Source organism: Silurus meridionalis, chromosome 3 (assembly GCF_014805685.1).
Source record: "Silurus meridionalis isolate SWU-2019-XX chromosome 3, ASM1480568v1, whole genome shotgun sequence".
Taxonomy (NCBI): Eukaryota; Metazoa; Chordata; class Actinopteri; order Siluriformes; family Siluridae; genus Silurus; species Silurus meridionalis.
The window spans coordinates 27,446,628-27,460,744 of NC_060886.1; the positions used below are offsets into that span (position 1 = coordinate 27,446,628).

The following is a 14,117-nucleotide window of genomic DNA, read 5'->3' on the forward strand; positions in this document are numbered from 1 at the left end:
TCTCTTATGCTGTGCTTTAGCTCTATCTTGAATCTACTCTCTTCTGGTAAGGTAGGATTCTAACTTTGTATATCTATTTAACTTAGTTGATTCTAGAGTGTTGGTCTGTGCTTAATAGTTTGGTCAAGTGATTAATCAAGGGTAGTTTCAGTCTCACTTGAGATGTGAATTGTGGGCAGGGCTTACTCACTTATATTGAAGGTGCCCCCACAAGTAGGCAGCCCGCTTAAAGCCAGTAACTCTTAGTGTTATTTAGAAAGTCTTATTTGTACTTATTCTTACTTTTTTAAAACACATTGATCTCAAACTGGGAGATCAGTCATGTGCCTCAAACCCATCTCTGTAGTCATCTCTTACAGACACAGACGTTCCCATCCACAGAACAGATGTCACATTGCCAGTAACCTCATCTACCCTCCCCTGTTGTCTCAATCTCAAACAGTGGTGGTAGGTGGGCTCTGGAATTGTCAGTCTGCTGTAAGGAAAGCTGACTTTATCACAGGCTTGGCTTCCCACTACACCTTTGACTTTCTGGCACTTACTGAGACCTGGATATCCCCACAGAACACTGCTACACCAGCTGCTCTGTCTTCTGCCTATGCTTTCTCTCACTCAACAAGAGAAACTGGTAGAGGTGGTGGTACAGGTCTATTTTTATCACGGAGATGGTGTTTCACACCTCTCCCTTTGTCTCCTCTAACCATGTCTTCTTTTAAATTTCATGCAGTTTTAGTTACCTCTGCAATCAACTTTTTCATCATTGTCATCTACCGCCCTCCTGGTACCCTTGGAGACTTCCTAGAAGAGATGGACACGCTCCTCAGTACTTTTCCCTCTGACAGCACCCCTCTGACAGTTCTTGGTGACTTCAACCTCCCATCCGACAAACTTCAGTCATCTTGCCTTTTCTGAATACCTTCTCATTGACATTTAACAGCTGCCCTCCAGCACACAAGGGAGGAAATGTCCTGGACCTGGTTTTCACCCGCCCGACTCCAGCTACAGACATGACTGCCACTCCACTTCCAATCTCTGATCATCACCTGGTTTCCTTTTTAATCACTCTTCCTATTCAACCTAAAATAATTTACATGTCTCTCTTATCCGTCCTAACCTTCATTCTATCTCTCCCTCCTCTGTAGCTTCCTGTACTCTTTCATCTCTTCCTGACCCTGACTCCTTTTCCTCTCTACCCTTAGACGTTGCTACGGACTCCTTCCTCTCATCTCTTTCCTCAACCATGGACCTCCTTTGCCCCTTGACTACAAGACCCAAGAAGACTTCTTGTCCCACACCGTGGCTGTCAGAAGTTTTGCGCAGCAATCGACGAGAACTCAGATCTGCAGAGAGGAAGTGGAAAAAATCACAAATTGATGTAGACCTCTCATCTTACCGTGCACTCCTGACCAAATTTTCTTTGGAGGTGACTTCTGCCCAAAACATCCTTCTACAAGGAAAAGCTTGAGGCCTCTGCACAAGATTCTCGTAAGCTTCACAACATCTTCTCTTCTCTACTCAACCCCCCTGCTGCACCTGCTCCATCCTCCCTGACTGCTAATGACTTTGCCTCCTTCTATGATGAGAAGATTAAGAAAATCTGCCAAACCTTTACTTCCTCTACAACAATGACTACACAACACAGCCAACAATCCACTACGTCTCTGTCAAGCTTTTCAAACCTAACAGAAGATGAGATACTGCAAGTCATCCGATCTTGCAATCCCACCACCTGTCCTCTGGATCCAATCCCTTCCATTACGCTTCAGACCATCACACAAGATCTCCTGCCCTTCATCTCCACAATCATCAATGGGTCATTAACATCTGGCTATGTACCAACTACCTTCAAGCAAGCAAGGGTCATTCCCATCTTGAAGAAACCTGCTCTGGATCCATCAGACATCAACAACTACAGACCGGTATCACTTCTCTCCTTTCTTTCTAAATCTCTGGAACGCACTGTTTTTAACCAACTGTCTGTCTATTTCTCACAGAACAACCTCCATGATCCGAACCAGTCTGGGTTCAATGCGGCACATTCCACAAAGACGGCCCTTTTGGCTGTTTCTGAGAAACTGCATGCTGCTCGGTCAGCCAAGCTGTCATCTGTACTTATCTTCCTGGACCTTTCAGCAGCATTTGACACAGTCAACCACAAGACACTTTTGTCAACCCTCAAGAGCATTGGTATCTGTGAAACAGCATGGGAATGGTTTGCTTCCTACCTGGAAGGTCGCTCATACCAGGTAACATGGAGGGGATCCACATCTGCCCCATGCAGACTCACCACTGGTGTCCCACAAGGCTCTGTACTTGGTCCCCTCCTTTTCTCCCTCTATACCCACTCCATTGGTGAAGTCATATCCTCACATGGGTTTTCTTATCACTGCTATGCAGATGACACTCAACTCATCTTTTCTTTCCCTCCATCAGATACCACAGCTTCCGCTCGGATCTCAGCATGCTTGTCAGACATATCTTCATAGATGAGTGCTCACCAACTAAAACTCAACCCTAGCAAAACAGAACTGCTGGTCATCCCAGGTGATTCATCTCCAGGTCAAGATCTCCAAATAACACTCCATGACTCTCTGCTCTCCCCTTTAGCCACTGCTCGTAACTTTGGGGTAACTATGGACAATGAACTATCTTTCTTCCCACATGTCACTAATGTTGCTCATTCTTGTCAATTTCTTCTCTATAACATCCGAAGGATTCAACCATTTCTGTCCATACAGGCTGCCCAGGTGCTTGTTTAGTCTCTTGTCATTTCAAGACTTGACTACTGCAACTCTCTGCTGGCAGGTCTTCCCCTGAACGCTATTCGTCCACTGCAAATGATCCAAAACGCAGCTGCACGACTTGTGTTCAATCAGCCCAAGTTCTCCCACACCACCCCACTGCTGCGCTCCCTTCACTGGCTTCCAGCAGCTGCACGTATCAGATTCAAAACACTGATGCTTTCCTACAAGGCCAAAAATAGACCAGCACCATCTTACCTCAGTGACCTCATCACATCTCGCACTGCACCACGCTGTCTGAGATCCTCCAGCACTGCTCGACTGGTACCACCAATGAGAGGTAAGTACACTTCAAGGCTCTTCTCTGTTCTGGCACCAAGGTGGTGGAATGAACTTCCCCTAGATGTCCGTACAGCAGAGTCCCTGATTATCTTCAAGCGACGACTGAAGACCTACCTCTTCCTGAAATACCTAAATTAGCACTTTCCAAGTTTGTAGAATTCAAGGTATATTTATATTAAGTTTGTAATCTTGCATACCAATGAAGATTTATTCATTACTAGAGATTTAAAGCACTTTTGTACGTCGCTCTGAATAAGGGCGTCTGCTAAATGCCTAAAAAATGTAAATGTAAAGGTAAATGTTATGCAGAATTGATTATGGTTTAAATAACCACTGTGTAGTTTTTTATGTAAAAGTAGTGGACTATCTAAAAGGCACACAAAATCTTCCAAACAGCCAGCTGTGCTATGCTGTAAATATTTTGGCTGCAAACTGGATGTTCATTCTATAAACATTTATGATGATTCCAGATTCTGAGAAACCCTGCCTAGTGCATAAGTTGCGGTTTCATATAAATACACAAAGCCTCAGATCAAGTGCAATACTTTTATTTATTGATTACCGTTTGTTAACAATACCTTTTTTGCCTTTGTCATTTCAGGGTGCCGAAAATGCAGCAGGCAAAAAGTGTGGCAATACGACACTATTGTTGACAAAAGAATGACAGGGGTCAGATTTAGAACCATATTTTTTATTAATGTCTCTCTAATATTAATTATGTCCTCCTCATTGTACAATATTACTTTTTAGCTTACCTACTGATGTTTAGCCCACATCACCCGACCAGTGTATACAGCCAAGCATGAATGTCATTACTGTCTGTATGGTTTTGTGAAGTAAATACACAATTATACCTAAAAGTGTTTGTGTGTGTTTCTGTAGGATAAGGCTGAAGTAAAGGTGCGCTGGTTGCCTTGTTCTCAGTGGTAAGTATTGACATACAGTACATATCCATTCACACTAGACTATGTTTCTCATCAGCCCTTTGGCATTTTTGGTATAGTGTTGTTCTAGGATGATAGAGTAGTATGTACACATTGGCTGCAAACTGGCTTTAGGCAGTCTTAGTTGAGAGCTTACTTTGGTAAAGCCTGTCCCCTAAACAGTAACACAATGTAAAAACAGCATGATGCCTACTTGGTAGGGCTGTGCAACTAATCGAGGTTGCAACGAAATCGCAATTTGCTATGTTGCACTTTGCTAATCACAAAGGCTGCAATGTAGACACAATGTGAAAAATATAAAGAAGACACTATATAAAAGGAAATTTAAATGGTTTAAATGCAAACCATTATAATTTTTGTGATGTTTTTTATTGTTTTTTCAAAAAACATACTGTAATCGCAAATCAATGTTTTTACTGAAATCGCACAGCCCTACTACTTGGGTAGCAATGTGCTTTTTGATATTTAAAAGGAAATTAACAATAAATAGAAAGACAGATTTTGTGAAAATGTACAGTATAAGCTGTGAATGCTATAGACATTGTGTACACAAATACAGTGCCCTCCACAATTATTGGCACCCCTGTTTAAAATGTGGTCGTGGACTTCTAAAAATTCTCCTTTTTTTTAAAACAACATAGAACCCAAATGCAAAAAAAGAGAAAAATCCAACCTTTCATTTAAGTACATAACTTTGGTGGTAAAAAAAATCATACATTTAGAAAAAAAAAAAAACTTGAAATCATGTGTCCCACAATTATTGGCACCCCTAACAATTCCTCTGAAAAATTTAATTGTTTTTTTTTATATATTTTCTGTAGTTGCTAAGGTTGGTCAGGGTATCTAGGGACTTTTAATTAGTAATTCATGATTTCCTGTTTCCCTGGGGTATAAATATGTGACACAGAGGCCTAATTCTCTTACCCATTTGTCAACATGGCAAAGACAAGAGAACACACCATTCAAGTAAGGCAGATGTGTGTCGACCTTCATAAGTCAGGCAATGGCTACAAGAAAATAGCCACTCGCCTTAACTTGCCGGTATCTACAGTCAGAGGAATCATTAAGAAGTTTAAAACAACTGGAACAGTGACAAACAAGGCTGGAAGAGGTCCCAAGTTTATCTTGCCACAACGCACAGTGAGAAGGATGGTAAGAGAAGTAAAACAATTTCCCAAGCTCACCGTCACAGAATTGCATCAAAGAGTGGCATCTTGGGGTCACAGAGTCTCCAAAACAACCATCAGACGCTCTCTACATGCCAACAAGCTGTTTGGGAGGCATGCAAGGAAAAAGCCTTTTCTCACTAACACTCACAAACGTAAACGTCTGAAGTTTGCTAAGCGGTACTGGGACTTCAACTGGGATCGTGTGCTTTGGTCAGATGAGACTAAGATTGAGCTTTTTGGCAACAAACACTCTTAGTGGGTCTGGCGTAAAACAAAAGATGAGTATGCCGAAAAGCACCTCATGCCCACCGTGAAGTATGGTGAAGGATCTGTGATGCTGTGGGCCTGTGTCTCTTCCAAAGGCCCTGGGAACCTTGTTAGGGTGCATGGCATTATGAACGCTTTGAAGTACCAGGATATTTTATATAAAAACCTGATGGCCTCTGCCAGAAAGCTGAAGATGGGTCGTCATTGGGTCTTTCAGCAGGAGAATGATCCAAAACATGTGGCAAAATCTACACAAAAGTGGTTCAGCAGTCACAAACTCAAGGTCCTCCCATGGCCATCTCAGTCCCCAGACCTCAACCCAATCGAAAACCTGTGGGGCGAGCTAAAGAGAAGAGTGCATAAGAGAGGACCCAGGACACTGGATGATCTAGAAAGATTGTGCAAAGAAGAATGGTCAAAAATCCCTCTCTCTGTGTTCTCCAATCTTGTGAAATGTTATAGGAGGAGATTAAGTGCTGTCTTGTTGGCAAAAGGAGGTTGTACAAAGTATTAACATCAGGGGTGCCAATAATTGTGGCACACATGATTTCAAGTTTTTTTTTCTTTTTCTAAATGTGTGATTTTTTTACCACCAAAGTAATGTACTTAAATAAAAGGTTGGATTTTTCTCTTTTTTTGCATTTGGGTTCTATGTTGTTTTAAAAAAAAAAGGAGAATTTTTTGAAGTCCACGACCACATCTTAAACAGGGGTGCCAATAATTGTGGAGGGCACTGTAGACTTATTCTCCTGATCTAATGTAAGATGTGCTATACTTAATTACAGTGGCAAAGCCTGGGAGGACACATGGGAGCCAGCCAGCCAGTTCACTTCCTGAGCTTAGCACAGGGCTCCTACAGCAGTGACCTGCAGTTCAAAAGAATATTTCACACACACGCACGTGCACACACACACACACACACACACACACACACACACACACACACACACACACACACACACACACACACTGCTGATGTTATATGTGTGTTCATACTATGTCTGATTGCTGTACATTTCTTTCTTATTTGTTGTTTGCATTTACTGTCTTTCAAATGGCATTAAATATGTCTCCATCTCTTTGTTGGACTTGTGCAGTAAAGTTAAGTTATTTTATTTCTGATTATAGTTTATTACTGTTTATTACTTCTTGAAAAAAATGGCTATTCTCTCTGTTGTATAACTCTGTGTTTAGTTAACATATCAATGAATAGTGTCCATATGGGTGTCAGAGGGGATGGAATATGGATGTTTGGACAAGTCCCCATGCATAATTACAGCTTGGAGCAAATATGGCCAAAACATATAGTAGACTAATTCCTTATCACAGAGACCGACCCAATGGCTTGATGTTAACATTGTCAATTTGTCTGTCTGTCTTTCATTTTTTCTCTTTGTCTGTCTCTTTTTCCAGCTGAAGCTCCACTGTTGTACTGTACTGTAAGGAAATGAGTCTGCCTGTGCAGGAAATTGCTGCACTCTAGTCTGGACCAACATGCAGCAGTGAGCAGGGAACACCAGCTTTGCAGCATAAAGGCAAGCAATGTTTCCAGGTCTGGCAACACGGCAGCAATCAACGCACCCTAGCTTGGCAGTGCAGCGGGGAGGGACACACCCTAGACTGGCAATAGTGAGAGCAATGTACTCCGGCCTGTCATGGTGTGTGTGTGTGTGTGTGTGTGTGTGTGTGTGTGTGTGCTCATGTGCACTTGTATCTGTTTTGTTTTGTAGTTACAAACAGAGGAAAAGACAATGAAGAGGAGGCTCGTTGTCATAGCAGTCCAAATGCAGTCCTAGTGTACCAAGCATAGACCCAACCAACTTCTCCAGAACTGTCTGCCAGTGAACACTGGTCTGGCTAACATCCTCAGAGGGCCATTGGTCCTGGGTCTGTATAGCGACATCATGAATGTTGGAGGTCTCAGGAAGCCAACATTTAGAGAGGATGCGTGTTGCGCTGAAAAAACTATACTGCTGTAGCTTGCACTGAAGGTTCCATATCTGAAAGCTGTGCTACATTAAGCATTTATCATTATTGTTATAAACAGATTGTAACCGGATTCAATGATAAAATAATTTAGTTTTTATACTTAACTTATATTTATTTACCACACCTGGACCTTATTTATGTTCATTCTCATCTTTCTTATCTCAGGAAAGTCAAGGCTCTAGCTAAAATGCGCAACGGAGTTTAATTTATTAGGGAATTTCTATCTAGTAATGGAATGGATTTGACTGACATCGCTCTAACAAGTTAGAGAAAAAGTAAGTGGGTCCAAAATCCACTATCATCAGAGGTGGCAAAAGTACACACATCTATTACTTAAGTAGAAGTACAGATACTCATGTTTTGAAATACTGGGGTAAAAGTTAAAGTACTGATTTAACTTTTTTACTTAAGTGAAAGTAAAGAAGTCTTGGCTCTGACATGTACTTAAGTAAAAAGTAGTTATTACTTCTACCTGTTTTAGCTGTTAACTGGACCTCACCTTATATTAATATTAGATAGATAGATAGATAGATAGATAGATAGATAGATAGATAGATAGATAGATAGATAGATAGATAGATAGATAGATAGATAGATAGAAAGATAGAAAGAAAGAAAGAACATTGTCATTGCATAGTACAGGTACACAGCAACGAAATGCAGTTTGGCATCTACCAGAAGTGCAAAAAGTAGCAATCGTGCAAATAGTGCAGATAAATATGTATCATATGTACAGCATGTGATATATATGTAAGCGTATGTACAGTGATTAAATATAAAGGCTATAACAGTGCAGAGACGTGTGGACATCATTAAGAGCCTTTGCTATGTTTCCACACGGACAGTTAATGAGGTGATACCGAAAAAAACTGCACCTCTTCAAGTCAAGAAGCTTTTATATATATAATCATAGACATTTTACAGATTTAAATGATGTGTTGTTTTTATCTGTACGATTAATAAAGACAGTAATTTATTAAATAATTTTTCAGTGGAGTTTATTTATTTATTGTACATCTGAGTAAAGAAGGGACGTCCTGAATAAGTGTGTGTTTTGCTGGAGGTTTTAATTTCTTTTTTATTTAGTTTTTTATTTATGTATTTACATTTTTTTTTTTTTTTTATAAAAATGGTAAAAACAGAAATGCGTGCTGAATTGATAGCGCGTTAATAAAATTTAGTTCCGTTTAAAATAATTTGAATTTTGACAGCCAAATATATATAAATATATTAATATAAAACGAATTAAAAATGTTGTTACCTAATGAATGTATCCAGGCTGAACATCCACATATAGAACACAAGCAGAGAAAAGATGATGATGATCATGAATGTGTCTGTTTTCATCACTGACTCCCTCTGTCTCATCCACATTAACCCCAAACTTCTAACTGCCTTCTGCCTGCTGATTCTTATCTTCGTAAAGAGTGAGAGTCAGGACTTTATACACCAGCGGATTGAAAAAGACATGTAGTAAAAGGAAATCGGTTGTTCGGCTGAAATCAGCGCGCAGTGAAAAGAAAAATTTGATATTTTACCAAATCAATGAAACTAAAGTAACGAGCCGGTTTTGAAAGTAGTAAAAAGTACAGATATTTGTGTAAAAATGTAACGAGTAAAAGTAAAAAGTTGTCTGAAAAATAAATAGTGGAGTAAAGTACTGATACCAGAAAAATCTACTTAAGTACAGTAACAAAGTATTTGTACTCCGTTACTTCCCACCTCTGACTATCATTAATCTTAAAGTGGTCTTATAATGGTTCAGACGCACATGTACAAATCCAATGTGTGGAAACTGTACACTCTAAGAAAGGATGTGTTCATTTTTACTTATTATTTTGTGTTAATTAATTTAACACATTATGTGTTATTTTAACACTGTATATGTGTCATTGTGTGTTGATTTTTTGTTAAAATAAATAGAATGACAACACAAGACATGTTTAAACACCACAAAATAATGTGTTGTTCCAATAATAACACAGATTTGTCTAGTTAGGGACAACACATTAAATTTGTTGTGCTTAACTATACACAAAATGTGTTGTTTTAACACAACTGTTTTAAGAGTGTACCATATTAAATTGCATAGCATCTTATTTTTTTATTGCATCGGACTGCACTGCATCCTACAGGGGTGAATCGTATTGCATCGGTAGCTGTTCATATGTATCTTTAATGTATCGCATCGTAGGCTATGCAGTGAGATGCGTATCGCATCAGACTCAGTTATGAAGATGCACATCTCTACTTTGGCTCAGCCTCCTGGCAACACACAAGCAGCTAGAGGTCTCAAATTTGACAGACAACTTTGTTAACATCCCCTGTATCAAAATCTGTGCCACATGCTGTCATTTTATCAATTATCTGGCTGAGCATTCTACACGCATGGGTCTTCAACCCTGCTCCTGGGGACCCACTGTCCTGCAAAGTTCCTTTCCAACCTGCTTCAGCACACCTGGCTTATGACTTTTCAAGTGACCCTGAAGACCTTGATTAGCTGGTTCAGGTGTGTTTGATTAGGGTTGGAGAAAACTCTGCAGGAAAGTGGGTCCCCATGAGCAGGGTTGAAGACCTATTTTCTACAGCAGTGGTTTTCAATCCTGGTCCTGGAGACCCACTGCTCTGCACATTTTGTATGTCTCCCTTATCTGACACACTCAGTTCAGTTCATGGAGCTCTCTCCTAACGAGCTGATGATCTGAATCAGGTGTGTTGAATAAAGGAGACACACAAAATGTGCAGAGTAGGTCCCCAGGACCAGGATTGAAAACTACTGTTCTACAGCATCTTTGCTTCTTTCAGTGGTACATTCCAAGGACGTCTTTGGTCTCAGACTTGACACAGCATGTAGGGTCAGTGAAAGTGAAGTGTATTCTGCAAATCACACTTTTATGCATTAAGTCAACTCAAAATATTGTTTTAATGTTTTTTGAATGATATTTAATTGTCAAAAGTCAGCCGTAAAATGACAATGTCAACAGAAAAATCAATGAAGTGAAACTGGATATTTTTACAATCATCAGTGTATCAAGATAACTCAAAATATGAATATTTTAGTGGGTTTTGATTAATTACAGAGTTCATAGCCATTGAGTGCCAAAACTGTTCATTTCCAAGGATCTCTGCTGCCTCAGACTTGCCACAGATGGTGAAATGAAACTGGATTATTTCAGGATAATAGATATGTGTATAAAGTAAACTCAAAATATGAATGTTTTATTATGTTATGAATGAGTTAAGGTATGTGCATACCCAAAACAGTATTTCTCAGAAGATCATGCTGCCACAGAAGGTCAAATGTGTTTCATTGGAATGTTTTATTCACAGCACACAGCAATCAAGATAATCAAATAATACACATTTACACAAACTTCAATGTAATATTGATGATGAGACACAAAGGAAACTATACAGAGCAGCACTACACAAGGCATTATATTTCAGATATTTATAATAATAACACAAAACATGAGAACACACCAATTTATAAAATAAGTTTAATTAAATTTAAAGTCTAAACAATTTTTTTATGTTGAATCAACAGGGTCATAAAATTATTTTGGCTTTGGATGGATAAACAAAATAAAATACAAAAAAACAGAGACTGCATGGTAGTGGTCTTTCTTCCCATCTGGTCACAGACAACATGGACATGGTCAAGAAATATATATTAAAAACATAAAAATAAAAGTATTAAAAACAATTAAAACTCTTTTTATTCCCAATCTTATTTTATGACATACTGTAGCACTGCACTTAGCATTTTACAGCATGTTGTGCTCTGATTTTGTATGTGATAAAAGAATTGAATTTCAACATAAAGAGTCCAGGTGCTACAATGATCTTCTTGCCAATCTATACATTTCTTTAAGAAAGACTTGGAGAACATGACAAGTCACTTGAAAGTTGGTCATTATACATCCTCTGTTTCATCTTCTGAAAGTTCAGAGTCACTATTGTATATATCTGAATCACTTTCCAAGTTTACTTCTGTTCCAGTCAAAACTTGCAAATAACAGTTCTTTGTGTGCTTTCGTATTCTGTTGATGGCTTGTGTGTTCTTCTTGGTTAAGCTCTGTAGACCTTGGATTCCCTCTTTACTCAGGCCCCACATCTCACCTTATATACAGGGATAAAAACAACTTTATTACAGACTTTTAGAAACATACTGGTAAGTATAATGCATGTCAAGTGTAACTTGTAACTTGATGTGCTACTGCAAAGCTGGGATGACATCTCTTAGGGTGTCTGCACGGGTGCAAAGAGATGTCCAATGTTTTTCCATCTCATTAATGAGAATCTTCTTCTCCTCCTCAAGCCTCCTTACTGCCATTACCATGTCAAATGCCTTCCTTTTTGTCCTTAGACCTACAGAGTCTGTAATACATCAAATCAGCTTATTTTAAGATTTCTTGATATTCCAGATAATGTAAGAAAACCTTTAAAAACATTTAAAAAATGTTTTCTTACATTATCTGGTCGGACATCAATGAAAGATTGTGTGCTACTATGAGACTTATTTCACATCGTCAATGGACTTATGTACATACCATTGTGTGGAAGCTGCCATGGCCAAATGATGTCATCGGAAAGAACGGTGTCCAAGTCCAGGTTTTCTGCATTGGGAACCATGGCGTTATATTAAACCACCACAGAATTTAAAAGCTTCTTTTCCTCCCTGATCTTTCTGCATATCCGGGAACGACCCTTGCAGCCATCATTGTCTTTATAAAGACGTTGTGATCTCCTTTTAATACTGGTGACCCGCTCCTCAATTCGTCTGGCCACAGCAGCAACATCAGAATCAGTTGAGGATGTTGTCCCTGATAGGAAGAGAAGTAGGAAATTTGCTTCTTAATTTCAGGCGTATTGGCCAGTGAGCCTAAACATTATTTTCTGCAACTTAGTGGCTACCCTACTGTATAAGGCTTTGTACCCTACAAGTTCAAGGCTATGTGTATTTGCAACAAACAAAAGCTTGATGAGAAATTCAAAAGGTGGAAGCAGTATATCAAGCTAAACATTATACCTTCTGCCCACTCATTGACATCAGTGATCCAGCCTTCCAGTTGATCATCTGTGACTGCCATTTCAGTTTTCATGATCTCCAGGCTCTGCAACTGTCTTTGCAGGGCTATTGTGGCCTTCAAACACAAACAACAAATGACAATGAAGCCACATACAGCACTCATTCAATATACTGTACAGGGACAATAATATATGGCAATTCCATGGAAAGTGGAAAATTTCGTCGCATTTACAATGTCAATAAAATGCCACGGTATCTGTTTGATAATGACTACACCAGGTTTCATGCTAAATATTCTAACAAATACTATGCTTGCTCACATCCATAACCTGGAATTGTCCGTATATGGAATGCAATGATTTGTGTGTGTGCCTGTATGTGTATATATTCCATATACGGACAATTCCAGGTTATGTATATTTTATATATATATATATATATATATATATATATATATATATATATATATATATATATATATATGATGCCACTATATTTTACAATACACAATAAATGCACAAGTGATTACTGGTGTCTTTACCTTTTGATATCGGCGGGCCAAGTTTTACAGATGCCCGCCGATAAGCCAAGTTGTTCGTCTTTTGCTGATTCCAGCGCATGGCCATGACTGTGAGCATGTCTGTGCATACGGCAAACAAATAAGCTTATTATTCTTCTTCATAGTAGAGGTAGGTGAAAAACTGTGCAGACTTGCTGGACACAAATGGTATAGAGCACTGTAGCAGGACAGCAGGTGAGTATGGTAAGGTACACGAATGGTATAGAGCACTGTAGCAGGACAGTAAGTTGCATGTACCTCATCCACGTCATCGGGATCAAAATGTACTGCAGCTTGAACACTTCTAACAGCAGTATGAGAAAAGCAAAGTATTGCATTCGCTTGCAGCTGTATCTTGTATCATTTTATAAAACTAGTGCAGTGTGGTTACCTTACCTGCTTTTGCCATGTGCTTTGTGGTAACAGCAATTCTTGAAAGGAAGGCATTACACTGCTCCACCTCCTCCCCAAGAGTCAAACCAGCCCCCTCCTGATACGCCCCACTCCATTTTACCTTCAAAAATAAATGAATCTAAGCTGCAACAATCTTATGTTTGGATAAAGAAAATCACATGGACAGTCAAGTCAAAAAATCACATGGATTTTCTTACCTCGCATTTGAGGTTGTGGGCTTTAGCATGAAACACTGAAAGAAACGGCTTCATTGAGAGCAGATCCTGAAGCTCAGGGCATCTCTCACTCACTCTTTTGAGGTAAGGCCAATACTTGCACGCAACATCCATAGCAAAGAATTTCACTGGCTTACAAGCCATTTTTTTTTGGAGGTACAGAGGGTAAGCAAAACCTCCCCCCTGAACATATTAAAGGAACAATGAAGAACACCATGCCGACAAACGGCAAGTTCTAGGCCCTCCTCATCTACTTTGCTGGAAGACTTCTGTGATGTTTCTTGTGCCGCTGACCACTGTCCCCCACAGACACCTGTAAGAAAAAATGATGAGGACAACGAAGATCGTAATGAAGAAGTTTATAACAGAGTAGCAGTGACAAAATACACGAAGCACTTTGGGTTCATCGGAGTCAGAAAGAACCCAGAGCAAACTCTGCCCAGAT

The 14,117-nt window shown here is 39.4% G+C and overlaps 2 long non-coding RNA genes across 2 annotated transcripts; one reads left to right on the forward strand and one right to left on the reverse strand.

The window, feature by feature from the left end:
* Positions 1-3,684: 3,684 nt before the first annotated feature.
* Positions 3,685-7,832, forward strand: LOC124382978. Its single transcript, XR_006925157.1, has 4 exons — positions 3,685-3,752; positions 3,966-4,009; positions 6,249-7,092; positions 7,194-7,832. It is a non-coding gene; the product is annotated as an uncharacterized LOC124382978 (long non-coding RNA).
* A 3,171-nt stretch (positions 7,833-11,003) lies between these two features.
* Positions 11,004-12,591, reverse strand: LOC124382980. Its single transcript, XR_006925159.1, has 4 exons — positions 12,485-12,591; positions 12,006-12,278; positions 11,661-11,832; positions 11,004-11,574 (listed from the first exon to the last, which is right to left on the reverse strand). It is a non-coding gene; the product is annotated as an uncharacterized LOC124382980 (long non-coding RNA).
* Positions 12,592-14,117: the final 1,526 nt, after the last annotated feature.